The sequence below is a fragment of the Prunus mume genome, linkage group LG3 (genome assembly GCF_029339155.1).
Source record: "Prunus mume cultivar Tortuosa linkage group LG3, ASM2933915v1, whole genome shotgun sequence".
NCBI classification, from domain to species: domain Eukaryota; kingdom Viridiplantae; phylum Streptophyta; class Magnoliopsida; order Rosales; family Rosaceae; genus Prunus; species Prunus mume.
The window spans coordinates 10897474-10912969 of record NC_142700.1 but is presented as its reverse complement, the minus strand read 5'-3'; the positions used below and the strand labels follow the sequence as shown (position 1 = coordinate 10912969).

The 15496-nt window shown below is 37.1% G+C and overlaps 1 pseudogene; it reads right to left on the bottom strand.

The window, feature by feature from the left end:
- Nucleotides 1-13827: 13827 nt before the first annotated feature.
- On the bottom strand, nt 13828-15496 carry LOC148918724 (protein ACCELERATED CELL DEATH 6-like; annotated as a pseudogene).

Genomic DNA, 15496 nt, shown 5'->3' with positions numbered 1-15496 from the left:
GTAACCATAAGGGAGAGAGAAAGGAAAGAAAAAGTGGCTTTAGCCTTTAGGCTACCTTTACCAATTAAAGTAAAAGCTGATAATATCTACAATCTTTATATACTTACTTTTTAGTATAAGAGATAGTCTAAACTAGAGGGGAGAGAGATTTCTCACACATACACCCACAAATTATGCTATGGGGGTTCGAACTTGAGACCTCTTGTCTGCAAGTCAAGGTCTTTTTCTATTGTGTTAGACTCCGTTGGTAATAATTACCTGTCAAGAAAACAGTATTCTAACATGTAATATATTTTATTTCTACTAAATGTGAACTACGCCAAATCCCTTTGAATCATATGTAGTCTCAAAGCGAACACGAATGCTTTTCTCTTTGTGTTCACAAGCAAAGTCCCTTTGGCGCCGTGGATTAGTCAATAGAGGTTCTCGATCAGGCCCTTATTTTTAGGCTTTTAAGGTACATATTATATATTTAGTTGTTGCTATATGTTTATGAAAAGAATCAAGATGAAGTCGTTCAATACGGTTTTTTCTTTGTTCCCTGCAGTCAATCTTTATATATACTTACTTAGCAATAGTGTAAACTAGAGGCGATGGAGATTTCTCACACATACACACACAAATGATGCTACGGGAATTCAAACCTGAGACCTCTTGTCCGCAAGTCATGTCATTTTTCACTGTGCTAGACATGTCGGCAATAATGGGTAAATATACTTTTTTACTTAGAAAGTCTGGTACAGTAATGAAATGGTATTTAATTATAATTATGTTGAAACTCATCAAGGTCAACTACCTTAAACAAAAGTATCCGATATTTCTCCACACACAAAAATTACTGTACTGGTTTATTTTTATTATTAATCAATTACCTACAAATACATACTTTACAATATTTTAAAACACTTAGAAACACTCAGTATATTTATTTAAACAAATACATTGTCTCGTCAAAGCCGTCCTTGAGATTTTGAGGACCTTATGCAAAGCTTAAATTAGGGCCTCACATAATCTAATACAAAAATACTTATAACTAAAAGTCATCATCAATAAACATGTAATGACAGCAACAAACCTTACTATCCAAAAATCATTCACATTGGGTAGAATGACTTCAATGAGACTCGAACACAGACCCTTCTATTAAGGGATATGAGCTACAAAGCCAGCTCCGCCACACATACATTTGTGATAGTATGCAACACGCTAAAGTATAATATAAAGGAATATTTTTGTTTTTGGGGCCAAGCGCACAGCCACCATGTGCTGCTAAAAACGTTGAAGAAGTCGTGAGAAATTGAGTGTATATTCAAGTTGAACGATGTAACTTTTGTTTTAAAGTTTAAGAAAAACTCAAAACTAATTTACAATAGATGGAGCACAAATGGAACGAGCTTCATTTTAAAGCTTTGACCCCTGCCGAGTTTATCGAGTCTCACAGGGATGTAGTGCTCAACTTTAATCACTCGTTGCTATGTGTGTACATATAAGGAGTCAAAGATGAACAAGTCTTCAAATTGGCAACCAGCTTTTGGTATGGTTTGATTCTCTTTCCAATGTTAGAGATGATTACAGCTCCTAATCTCATCTCCTCCGTCGGTTAAAAAAATCTTTGAATCTTTAAATGGTTTTTAAAGACTGAATTACCTTTTTATTACTTAAACCACACGCGGTACAATAAACAAATACTATTTAGTAGACTTACTTTTGTAGACTTCTTTAAATGCTCAAGTCGTTGGCTCGTTTCTGTGCATGGGACTCATATTGTGTATGGACTTGAGTCCTCTTCTGTATTAAACTTAATTGTAAAGTCCATGCGTGGTGGTTGGCTAAAATAAAACCTCCACCTTTTCTATGTAAAGTGTCGTCAAGTGAACAACTAGGGAAGGAGAAAATATCCTACTACTCCACTAAATGAGAGTTGGTAAGAGACGCGTGGGAATGTATTTGTAAGAGCATCATAATGAGTTCTTTAAATCACCTCCTTAGTTAATATTATTATTATTATTTTAAATATTTATTTAATGATATCTTTAATTTTATCTTCTTTTTTTTGCATTTTATATTTTTAATCACCTTTCAACGTTGCATATATTTTTTTAACAATTTTATCATTGCTTCGTTATAATATTTTGCAGAACACCTTTTTTGTTTGTTTTGTTTTGTTTTTTTCGCTTTAGGTGTTTTGCAAAGCACAAGCAAATTTTTGCAAAACACACAAACACCCTTATTTGGTTTTCGATTATTTTCACTGTAGACATTTTGCAGCACAATAAACACCTTTTTTTAATACAAGTTTTATAGTTCTTTTCCCTGTAGGTATTTTGCAAAACACAAACACTGTTAAAACACAAAAACCATAAAATATTAAAATCACATAGTAATAATATAAATTCAAATTACTACTTTCCTATTCTCCCGCATGTAGTTTCCACAAGTGTGTTCAAGAAGATCTAATTGAAGTTGGGAATGAATCTCTTTATCTCAAATCAAGAATTAATATGAACAAAAAGAAGTTTGAATATGAACATTTTATTGCAAATCAAGAATTACATTTAAAAAGAAGTAAAGTATTATGACAAAAAGAAGTAAAACATTTATTACTCTCCAAATTAGGGAGTATGGTTGGAGTTGAATTTTTTTAAAGAGCTCCTAAAATAGCTTTTTTGTGTTTTTAGCTAAATTTTATCTAAGAAATAGGGAGTCTGATTGTGAATGCTCTGAGAGAATGAAGAGTCTCCACAAATAGGGCCAACTGCCTAGTGTAAAAAAGGGTGAGAGAGAAAGAGAGAGAGAGCAAGATTCCTCTTCCAATATTGTAAGGAGAAAACATAAGAATAGAGAAGACAGGTTTGAGGAGGATCAGTAAGCTAAGAGATACTCCTTAGAGCATACGACTCTAGCAGTACAAAACAGGTCATGCAAGGCGTGGGCTTCACCAAGCCTTGGCAGGCTCGAAGGCAAGAACATCTGAACTGTGATGTCAGTGATGACATCAGTAATAAAAAAATTTATATAAAAAAAATTAAAAAAAATAATGAAAAATTACCAAAATATTTAGAATATTTTTTATACAAATTTATAAATAAACCCAATCCTAAACATGTATTTATAAAAAAACTCAAACACTATTTAAACATAGAAACACACCCAAAATCAACAATTGTATATTTTTTGGGTGTGTTTATAAATGGGTTTTAAGTGTGTGTAATGATGGGTTTTGGGTATGTTTATAAAGTGTTTTGGGTGTTGGGTTTTTTTATAATTTCAGCCCCCATTTTGGGTGTTTTAGTGAAACCCCTTTTTTTTTATTATACATACCTAGCAATTTTTTAATTATTAATCTCATACATATAAATAAAATTAATCCCATGTGAATACTAATTGCCCTTGAATTGCCATAACAATGGGTGGAAAATAAGAATAGCCCTAAACACTAATAGCTATTGCCTCCTTTTGCCTTTTGCCATGACAAATGGGTGGAAATACTATTAGACTATTCATATCTTTCAAACGAGAACCAACTATACTGAGAATTAATATGATACATCATGCAGCAGGAACCACAAGTTGTGGTTGACAATTAAACTAGTTAAGAAAGAGCGATTGCATTGGAGAGGAACCACAAGTTGTGGCCCCTATAGAGGTTATCCAGACCTCACAAGGCTTTGAAACTCTCTGAAACTTGCTTAATGTAGCACAGGAAGCAGCAATGCCTTGAAGAGGATTGTGTTGTGAACCGTGCTTAGCATTCGAGGCATAAATAATTGGGAGTTTCACTAAAACACCCAAAATGGAGGTTGAAATTATAAAAAAACCCAACACCCAAAACACTTTATAAACACACCCAAAACCCATCATTACACACACTCAAAACCCATTTATAAACACACCCAAAAAGTTGACTTTGGGGTTGATTTTGGGTGTGTTTCTATGTTTAAATAGTACTTGGGTTTTTTTATAAATACATGTATAGGATTGGGTTTATTTATAAATTTGTATAAATAATTCTGAACAGGCTTAGTGCTAACTACCTGTCAAGAAAACAGTATTCTAATATGTAATATATTTTATTTCTACTAAATTTGAACTACACCAAATCCCTTTGAATCATATGTAGTCTCAAAGCGAACACGAATGCTTTTCTCTTTGTGTTCACAAGCAAAGTCCCTTTGGCGCCGTGGATTAGTCAATAAAGGTTCTCGATCAGGCCCTTATTTTTAGGCTTTTAAGGTACATATTATATATTTAGTTGTTGCTATATGTTTATGAAAAGAATCAAGATGAAGAAGTCGTTCAATACGGTTTTTTCTTTGTTCCCTGCAGTCAATCTTTATATATACTTACTTAGCAATAGTGTAAACTAGAGGCGATGGAGATTTCTCACACATACACACATAAATGATGCTATGGGGATTCAAATCTGAGACCTCTTGTCTGCAAGTCAATGTCATTTTTCACTGTGCTAGACATGTCGGCAATAATGGGTAAATATACTTTTTTACTTAGATAGTCTGGTACAGTAATGAAATGGTACTTAATTATAATTATGTTGAAATTCATCAAGAGTCAACTACCTTAAACAAAAGAATCCGATATTTCTCCCAAAAAAAACACAGTACGGGTTTATTTTTATTATTAATGAATTACCTACAAATACATACTTGACAATAGTTTAAAACACTTAGAAACACTCAATATATTTATTTAAACATATATTTTGTCTAATTAGGGATAAAGATACTTCAATATATTCATTTGAGGGATATAAAATGTCAGTTTTTAAAAAAAAAATTGTCTATTTTTTTCAGAGATAAAACTTCTATTTTTTTTCTTTTTCTTTTGTTGATGAGATAGGAGGGACAAACCCCAAAAAGAAACAACTAACTAGTACAGATCAAGCGAGGCCTAACAACTCCAAAAAAATCATCCTCCAGAAAAGAGCTAACCCAAGACGGGGCCTCATCCAAATAGCTAACCCCCAAATCCAAGTTAAAGCTCCAGTTAGCTATACGATCAGCTACAACATTCATTTCTCTGTAAACATGAGCAATTTGACAGTTGCCAATATACCTCATAAGAACACAACAGCTCTGAACTAACGCAGCAAGAGGATGACAACTCAAGGTACCAACTTGTTGAACAAGGGAAACAACAACTGCAGCATCCATCTCAATAAGAAGATTAGAGATACCTTTATCACAAGCCAAATGCGTCCCAAAATACAAGCCCCAAAGCTCAGCCTCAAGGATCTGCCCCTTGCCTAAATTCGTAGCAAACTTCCTTCAAAAGGAAGCTCTTTAATTGCATTTTTTTTATACTACTAAATAAAGTTAAAGAGCATTTTCAGTAACAACTAAAAAAATATTTATAAAAAAAACCCCCATATAATCAGATTTCAAAGGAAGTTCATAGTTTTATTTATATTTTTTATATCTCTTACTGCCTTTGGAGCCTGATTATTTGAAGAAAAAAAAAATCCTAAAATTCTGGCATATTTTCAATTTAGACCAATTTCTCTCCTTACTCCCTTTGGAGTCTTTCAAAAAACCAAAAATAAAACTAATGCTTTTTCTTATTTAATTTTTAGTCTTATTTGAATGTCTTGTTGCCTTTAGAGTCTTTAAAAAAACTTTTTTTTTCTTAATTAATTTTTAACAAGGTTGTTGATGCTCCTTTTGGGAGGTCAACTTAGAGAGTAAGTGATAGTGAATGATGGGTGAAGGTGAGGACCTTCAGCATGTGTGTGAAGACTTGGGCAAGCGATGAATTTAAAGAAGACAAGATATACGTGGTTCACCCATAATGAATGGGCTACGTCCACGGAGAAGTATGTTCTCATTATAATAGTATATGATTACATTTGTACATGGAGTTGGACCCGAATATAAAGATGACAAGTGAGATGCCCAGGTCAGGGATCTGGAAGAGAGTCCCCTGCCCTAGGGTCTAGCTCTGAGACCCGGATTCTCCTCTAAGTGGAGAGAAGAAGTCCCCTTTTCACATGGATACTGATAGGATTTTTAGTACCTATGCAAACAGGGTTAAAATCACTGAAAATACTTGCAAGAATACAAGGTAATTGTAGTATAAATGCTCATGCAAGGTCGTTGTCCCCAAAGATTGTTTGACTAATCTGTAATTAAACTAACTCTTAATTAATAATTAAAATAGATTTTATCAAAGATTTGAAGTTTATGAATTTGAAAAGATTAAACTAACAGTAAAAGAAATATGAAAGTTGGGAAATAATAACAGCAAATAAGAAAAACGATTTCTTTTTAAAGACTAACAATTTAGAGAAAACTAGGGTTTAGCCAACACCGTCGCAATCCTATGCAATTCTATCAATTACTTATGAATTTCCACATATATGCTTTGAAGGTTAGGTTTTCCTAATGCATATTTTCCTTGTGATGTTCAAGCGAAAACGTATATCTAACATGCAATCCGTCTGTGATGTTCAGATCAAATATAAACATGCAAGACTCATTAAGCTTTGTGAAAACCCTTTGAAAAACCATGCAACCCTTAAGAGCGTGATGTTCGCCTTAAGTGAACTTACAATTACTAATCACAAGAAGCCCTCCTCAATTTCAGGGTGATGTTCCAACAGAAATTGCATCAAATTACTTGTCTACATATCCTAATGGTGATCAGTCATTAAAATAGATAGATAGTTTTAAACACAATGATTAATAATTCAAAGCAAACATGCATCCATTCATAAGCAAATTAATAAAACTACATATTCATGCTAAGGCTTACGGCCTCGCCCTAGCAAAGGGAATTAGTTACACATAATCATAATTGAAATCCAAGAAAATATCATTCGAATAAGTAAGAATGAAAATACCTGAAAGTAGCGAAAATCCAAAACCCTAGCAATTTCTCCCAAAGCCGAAAAGAAGTTCTAAAAGGAGATCCTCTAAATTGCTGTGAAAAGAAGCTTAAATACCTCCTAAAACCTAGCTACCCAATCCCCACAAGGAAACTAAGTTAAAATAAAATAAGACTAGGAAATAAAGTCCAAATTGGATTAGGAGAATCTGTCCAAATCTGCCCTGCCACATTTTGGTCTCAAATCTCCTCCAAATCTGGCCCAAGATAGCTCGTCTTAAAGATAAAAATATTCCGAACACTTCTCCAGAAGGCCATGAACCCATCCGAGGTCATCTTGGGCTCCAAAAACGCAATAAAAGCCCAAAACATCACTGTTCCAGCACGGCGCACTGCTCCTTTATTTATTCGCCAGGAAATTATCGCTTGGTGGAAAAGTCTGAAATTCTGACACGATCAAGCTAAGTGACTCACGAACGTCCTTCAACTGGAATTACTCCAACATTCGTTCATTTGATTATGTTTTGCTCCGGAGGAAGTCGAAAACCCTATATTGGAAATATAATTCAAAGTATCAAAATTCTTCCAAAATATTAACCAAAATATACTAAGAATAAGATTAAATATATAATATAAAATCGACTCATCAGATACTATTCCCTATTTATAGGGAGGTGAAAGTGGAAGGTTTGTGCAGATTTCCGATGTGGGACTTTGCGCAAGTCGCTGTAGTGGTGACACGTGTCTTGTAGAGTAGGTTTGGCAATTTGAGAGCTTCGGCAGTCGGGAGCTTATTTTCCTTCGGCATGGAAGAAAGCATGTGTGCCTTTGATGCTAGTCGCTTTGAGGCTGGATATGCTCGGTTGATTATGGTGTAAACAGTAGTCCCCCAAGTTCACGGTCAAGAAGTAACTTCTGGGTTATGAACTTATTAGATTTTTGTGTAATCATGACCGAACATTCCAGGTTCAGTGGGAGCTGTAAGGCATTCCCTAGTCCCCCAAGTTGGCAAGCTAGAAGTTGCGTCAACACTTGGAAGGTATAAGAAAAGCTGTGTTAGCCTCTAGTATTGTTGGTAGCGGGGTACCTAGGCATTTGGTTAGGAAGCCGGGTTTGGGGCCTTGATGCTTCGGTGGGTGTCTTCGGTGGCTTTGGGAAAAAGGGCTGGCCTTTTAGCACCTTCGGTAGGGGAGTGTCGTGTGATATCCCTCCTTTAGTTTCAATACAAATTTATAAATAAACTCAATCCTAGACATGTATTTATAAAAAAACTCAAACACTATTTAAACATAGAAACACACCCAAAATCAACCCCAAAGTCAACAATTGTATGTTTTTTGAGTGTGTAATAATGGATTTTGGGTGTGTTTATAAAGTGTTTTGGGTGTTGGGTTTTTTTATAATTTCAGCTTTCATTTTGGGTATTTTAGTGAAACTCTCTAGTTTCAATGCTCCCTAAGCCATGCAAGCCATGCAAAGTATGGCCAAAATTATTATTATTATTATTATTATATATATATATATTTTTTTTTGGCAAGGATTGTAAGCCAAGCCATGCAAGCCATGCATCCCAAAAACTTTTATGCTACTTGCCGTTCGGCAAGGAGGCCAAACCCTTTTTGTTTTGTTTTTTTTTTTTTGTGGTTGTGGCTGCTTGAGACCTTAAGTAAAGTTGGCATGGCCCTTGCCGTTCGGCAAGGGGCCAAAATGGGGCTGGGCGAAGTGCTTAGCTTCGGCAAGGCTTAGGAAAAATAAGATTTTAGGGGTTTGGGCCTCTGGGGCATGTCGGTAAGTTTAGCCTATTTTGAATAATAGTTGGGCTTGAGGTTTGGCTAGGAAGCTGCGTGAGTGGCTGAGTCACAAAGCTGGGTCACTGGGGCTGGGTCTTTGTGTTTTTGTAGTTAGGATTTTTACACCTTCGGTAAGGGGGGGCCATGTGAGCCTCAAAAAAATTTTGAATGCTCCTTGCCGTTCGGCAAAGAGGCCAAGACACTCTACCCTTTTTTTTTTTTGCCTTTGGTAACTAGATGGCTGGGCTTCAGCAAGGGAGCTGGGCTAGGCCACGTGGGGCTAGTTTGGTCGTGGCCTTAGGTGGGTTCTGAAAGTAATTGGGCCATTGTTATACGGAGCTAGGGTTTGGAAGAGGTGTGCATGCCTCTGGGACCTAAGACCTTCTGCCGTTAGGAATAGCAAGGAGGTATTCTGCAAAGAGCATTCGGAAGGTGCCGAGGCTGTGTAGCTTCGGCAAGGGGTGATCTTGTGGATTACCAGTTCTCAGCGAGACCCTTGCCAACTCTTTTCTTGTTGAGGTCTGTCCATCTTCCAGTAGAACTGTCGATCGGCAAAGAGGCCTCCGTGCGTCTGTCGGCTTCAGCAAGACCCTTGCTGTTCGGCAAGGGTGAGAGGAGGGGCCTCTTTGTGGGCTTGGTTTCGAGTCTAGGCTTGGTTTAGCCCTCGGTCGTTTCTGTATCAAGGTTCGGCAGGGCCTAGAGCCAGGCCTCTCGGAAGATTTCGTGAGCTGACCTGGGGCCGTGACTTTGGTGAGCTTCCATCTAGTTTCGCATATCACTTGACGTTCGGCAAGGATCGTCCGTGATTTCTTTTGATTTGATTTCTTTGTCTGTAAATTATTTGATAGATGGTAAGGAGGTTGGGAAAGGCATTTTGTGGTGGCAAGGGAGCTAGGTGAGTTTTCCATTTTTGGAGGCCATGGAAGGAGAACTGGAGCTGAGGAACTTGAGAATGGGGCTGGGCCTTTATTTCGTGAGTCGTCTTTTCCTTTCTTGGCAAGGTTCGACAGATTTGGAGTTGTTGTTGCAGGTGGGCTTGCTTCGGCAGGACTGAGAATTGGAGCCTTTTCTGCTGTACAGCCCCTTGCCGTTCGGCAAGGGTGACTGAAAAGAAAATCTTGGGTGCGACACCATGGGTGTCTTGAGAGATTTAGCGAGAGGTGAGAGATGGCATCGGTTTTCAGCCGATGAGAGATGCTGGAAGCCTTTATATGCTTATTTGCATGGTGGCACTGAGGGATAATGTGCCATTCTTAAGCCTTTTTGCTAAACAAAACTTGATGAAGACACCAAGGTGGACGCTATCCATTGGTGGTCTGGCAGTCAGGTGCCATTATCTATACTTCATATAGGCTTTTGAAAGGAGTACTGGGTATCCTTCCTGGCCGACATGACAGCTTGCCCATGTTGGCATCCCATTGAGCCACGTTAAATAGAATCTGTAACAAAGATTGCATGCATGCTTTGAAACAATATCATGTGAGAGCAAGAGTCTTTTTTTTTTTTTGGCAATGATGCATGTGGATCTCCTTTTGGCTTGAAGTAATGGCTTGTCTCTAGCCATGCAAAGTGATGTCGTTAATGAATTAAAATGTTTGGTGATTGCCAAATTGGAACTTTTTCAAAGTGGCCGAATTTGGACAGCTGTTATTCATATATAATATCCACGAATCATATTGCATGCTTGTATACAATAGTCATATATAAGAGGAGAAATCTTATCTTGTGGTGAGGATGTGCGTGGGCATTGCTCATATCAGAGAGGTTTGTCGGAGGCATCGCATGCGCCTCATGATGACGAGGTGACGAAGGCATTGCTTGCTTCGAATGATGATGAGGTGCCGAAAGGCATCACTTCAAGCTGAATGGCGATGGGGTGCCAAAGGCATCGCTCGCGTCGAATTGTGGCGAGGTGCCAAAGGCAACACAAAGCTTGTATGTTGCAAGGCATTGTGGCTGGGCACGAAGGTGTCGAAGGCGACACAATATGTGACTAGGCACGGGGGTGCCGAAGGCAACACAAGACTTGCATGTCGCAGAGTGATGTGGCTAGGCACGATGGTACCGAAGGCAACACAAAATGTGGCTAGGCAAGGGGGTGTCGAAGGTGACACAAGACTTGCGTGTCGCAGAGCGATGTGACTAGGCACGATGGTGTTGAAGGCAACACAAGATGTGGCTAGGCACGGGGGTGCCGAAGGCAATACAAGACTTGTGTGTCGCAAGGCGATGTGACTAGGCACGATGGTGCCGAAGGCAACACGAGATATGGCTAGGTATGGGGTGCGGAAGGCAACACAAGACTTGCGTGTCGCAAGGCGATGTGACTAGGCACGAGGGTGCCGGAGGCAACACAAAGCTCTCTTATCGCAAGGCGATGTGACTAGGCACTAGGGTGCCGGAGGCAACACAAAACTCGCTTGTCGCAAGGCAATGTGACTAGGCACGAGGGTGCCGGAGGCAACACAAAGCTTGCATTAGGACAAGGCATTGTGGCTATGCATGAGAAGCAGCGCCGGTTGATGGCTGGGTGCCTAAGGCATCTCTCGCGCCGGTTGATGGCTGGATGCCTAAGACATCGCACAAGCTATATGATGAAGATTGTATGGGTCTCGAAGGGCACTGAGGAAGAGGAGAACGACATAAGCCTTTTCTATCAATTCCCACAAACGGCGCCAAACTGTTGATGCTCCTTTTGAGAGGTCAACTTAGAGAGTAGGTGATAGTGAATGATGGGTGAAGGTGAGGACCTTCAACATGTGTGTGAAGACTTGGGCAAGCGATAAATGTAAAGAAAAAAATATATACGTGGTTCACCCTTAATGAATGGGCTACGTCCACGGAGAAGTATGTTCTCATTATAATAGTATTTGATTACATTTGTACATGAAGTTGGACCCGAATATAAAGATGACAAGTGAGATGCCCAGGTCAAGGATCTAGAAGAGAGTCCCCGGCCCTAGGATCTAGCTCTGAGACCCGGATCCTCCTCTAAGTGGAGAGAAGAAGTCCCTTTTTCACATGGATACTATTCCCTATTTATAGGGAGGTGAAAGTGGAAGGTTTGTGTAGATTTCCGATGTGGGACTTTGCGTAAGTCGCTGTGGTGGTGACACGTGTCTTGTAGAGTAGGTTTGGCAATTTGGGAGCTTCGGCAGTCGGGAGCTTATTTTCCTTCGGCATGGAAGAAAGCATGTGTGCCTTTGGTGCTAGTCGCTTTGAGGCTGAATATGCTCGGTTGATTATAGTGTAAACAAAGGTGATAAAAAGTTTGTAAAAAAATTTGGATAAATTAAAAAAAAAAATTAAAATCAATTTATTTAATAAGGGTAATTTGAAAAACAAATGATAGCTTGTTTGATGCATTAATTACACTCTTTTAAATGTAAGAAAAATGGCACATGTCCTGAGAAAAAGGGTGAAGGTCCAAAAGAGAAAATCGGAATCATAAAGAGGAAGAAGAGAGAGAGAGAGAGAGAGAGAGAGAGAGAGAAGAAAGAGAAAAAAAGAAAGAAAAGAGAGAGAAGATGAAAAAAGAGAAGCTGCGTACAAAGGAAGAAAAAGTAAAGATAAGGGAGAGAGAAATGAAAGAAAAAGTGGCTTTAGCCTTTAGGGTTAGGTGTTGGTTGATGGGCTTTAGTTGTTGGGCCACCAAAATATATTTACTTTTTTTTTCGGTTTGATTTGGCCCAATCCGGTTTTTAGAGATGTCAAATCAGAATTGGAATCGGTTAGAATCCGTCCAGTTAGTTTTGTCAAGAATAGGTCCGATTTGTTGCTGGAAAAATGGGACACCACTAGAAAATATAATAGTAAATTTGGCTTACACCCTTCAAATTCAATTTGCCGTACCTAAAACCCTTCACTTTTTGTTCCTATAAATAATACCCAATTTGTATAAGTAAAAACCCATGACTAGGATCTAACTCAGCAAGTTACCTAATTAAGCATAAAATCTGATTTATTGTACTTTTCAGATTCCAAAAATACCCCAACTAAGCCATTATTGCATTTTGTATATTAATGTATGAATCAATATGGAAATAGTTTTTAATTGGATTGTATATAATGACAGATGTTGAATTTGGAAAGATCTCCAAATGGTTGTAATGGATGTAAGAATTAATTTTGAAACATTTTTAAAAAATTTAACAATAAATTCAAATTTGGGTAATCGGTTTGTTTAATAAAATGTTTATGTTATTTTCTTTTTATGAATTATACATGACTAATAATCCACTTTATAATTGTTTATGAATAAAACTGTACATACTGATTATGTTGAAAAAATAATGTACCTATTACTTGTTTGTTTTATGAAAAATATAATTTACCTAGTATGAAAAGTGTACATAATTATCTATTCCAATATACCTACATTATACGACATCCAATATACCTACATTAATTTTAATGTACTTACAATTAGGATTTAGGTATTATATGTCATCCAATGTACCTACCATTTGAATAATATACCTACTTACGAATAAAGTACCTATTATTTATCTAATTAATGTACCTATTTTTTTCTATAAATAATATAGCCTTTTTTCTCTGAATAAAGTACATATTATTTGTTTTATTAAAAGCAATTTTTTTAAATGAACCTATTTTCTCTCTCCAAATAACGTACCTATTTTTTCCTCTAATAATGTACCTATTTTTCCTCTCCAAATAATGTACCTATACACATTTACAGGTATATTGTAAAATAATTTACCTGTGGGTAAATAATGTACCTATATTTATATAAATTATTGTGTACCTATTTTTAATTATGAAAAATATACGCAATTACAAAGTAACTGACTTTGTTTTTTTTGGTAAATAATATACCTATATTTTATATGTATATATTTATATTATATTTTTCATAGGTACATTATTGGATATGTAATTTACAGTTTTTTTGTTTGCAATTTTAGTGGGCGAGATGTGAGAGGGAATGACAACTAAAAGAAATGGGGTGATTGATATGCTATTAATAGGGAGTATATTAATTACAATTATGGCAGTTAATGAAATGCTTGAAATAAAATTATAAATAAAATATGAAGTTTAGTGGCAACGATGTAAAAACATAGAAATACTACGATCTCTTATATCCTACTGGTCATTTAAATTTGAAATTGAGTTTTACACATAGATTTATAGAGTGATGGGTATATTTCTAGGAAATAGAAAATGTAGGGGTCTATATTGGACAAGCCCTTAAATGCAATAATATGCTAGAAAGACCATATATCTGTAGCATAAATACCCATCCAAAATTATCGCCAAGAAAAATATCGGCAGCCTTCGAGAAATTTTTATTGATGGCAGTCTTATCAACTCTACGATCGGATGCCAAGAGTTCAACAATTTCCAAATGAGGCTAAGCTGCAGCGAGATGCAAAGGAATGTTGCCATCTTTATCTGCTTCGTTTATAAGCCCATCAAGCTTATTCGTCTGCAATATGAACTCAACAACATTTATTTGTCCACCTAAAACGGCAGTGCAGAATCGTTTGGCCTTTGGCATTCAGCAAATCACATGCATCGGGCCGATATCGAATCATCACTTCCAAAACTATGGCACGTCCTACATGGGCTGTGACGTGGAGAGCTGACAATAATCCAGATTTGTCCAAGCGGTAAGCAACAGAGCTATCACATTGCATCAACAATCGAGTTGCTTCAAGGTTTCCCCTAAACGCTGCGTAGTGTAAGGGCGTCCACCCAAGTGCGTCCACTTCTTTGATCATCTTGGGATTTTTGGATAACATTGTGTTCACAATATCTACCATGTTGATATACAAAAATTAGTGAGGAATTGAGAAGAGTCGTGTTAAAAAAAATTTGATTACAGTTTTATCCCTTCTTTTGCACTCTGCAATATGGTTAAATCTGAAATAAACTCATACGTTTTATGTTATTAAATTACTAAATATTGCTAAAAATCAAATAGCTTTATGGTTGCATGTAAGTTGTAGCTGATCAAGGAGGGTCTGAACTTGGGCATCCCAGGGAGGCAGTTTAAAGAAAAGAAATTAGAATTGGAATTAGGTTATAGGGTTACGAGAAGCAAAGATGATGAGGGGAATATGGGAATAACGATGGGTGAAAAAAGTATACTATTGTTTCTTAAAAGAGTGCTGTTATTTTCACCTATTTATGTTATTTTTCACGTTGACTAAAAAAAAGATATTTTTTCACCCAACCTATATTCTCACCCCCTTGAAGTCGTGCATGAAGTTACCCTTGGTGCTTTTTGTCCTACGAGTTACTGCCGCATGCAAAGCTGTGACACCGTTAATCCCCTCAAAAGAAGGACATATTGAAGACTCACATAAAATGTAACGAGCAATTCTTTGAAAGCCCTTAGACGTAGCTAGGAACAAAGGCGACTCATTGGCACTATTAGTCAAACAACACAATGTAGGATCAGCTTCAATTAGCAGCATCACCACTCTACAGTGACCGCATCGAACAGCAACATGCACTGCTGTGTCCTTTTCCAAATTAGTCATTCGAAGTAACTTTTTGTAAGCTTCACCATCAGCTGGTCCGTTTTCTTCATCAACTCCTTCAATGTGTAGCATTTTGGCATGATTGATGAGGAACTCAACTACTAGAACACAACCTACTTTGGCAGCAGTGTGCAAGGGAGTGTCACCCTTGATGTTGGTGGTCCAAAACATTGGGGATCCAAGTGAGATATTTGTGAAGAATTCTACTTGCTTGAATTCAATCGCAACATGAAGAATATTGTTATCTTTAGGTGTTTTCTGACACTCGAGATCAATTGATAACTCACTGTCTCTAATTCTTCTGAAGAAATCAACATCACCCAATTTTGCTGCCTCATAGACGGAAGGATCCAT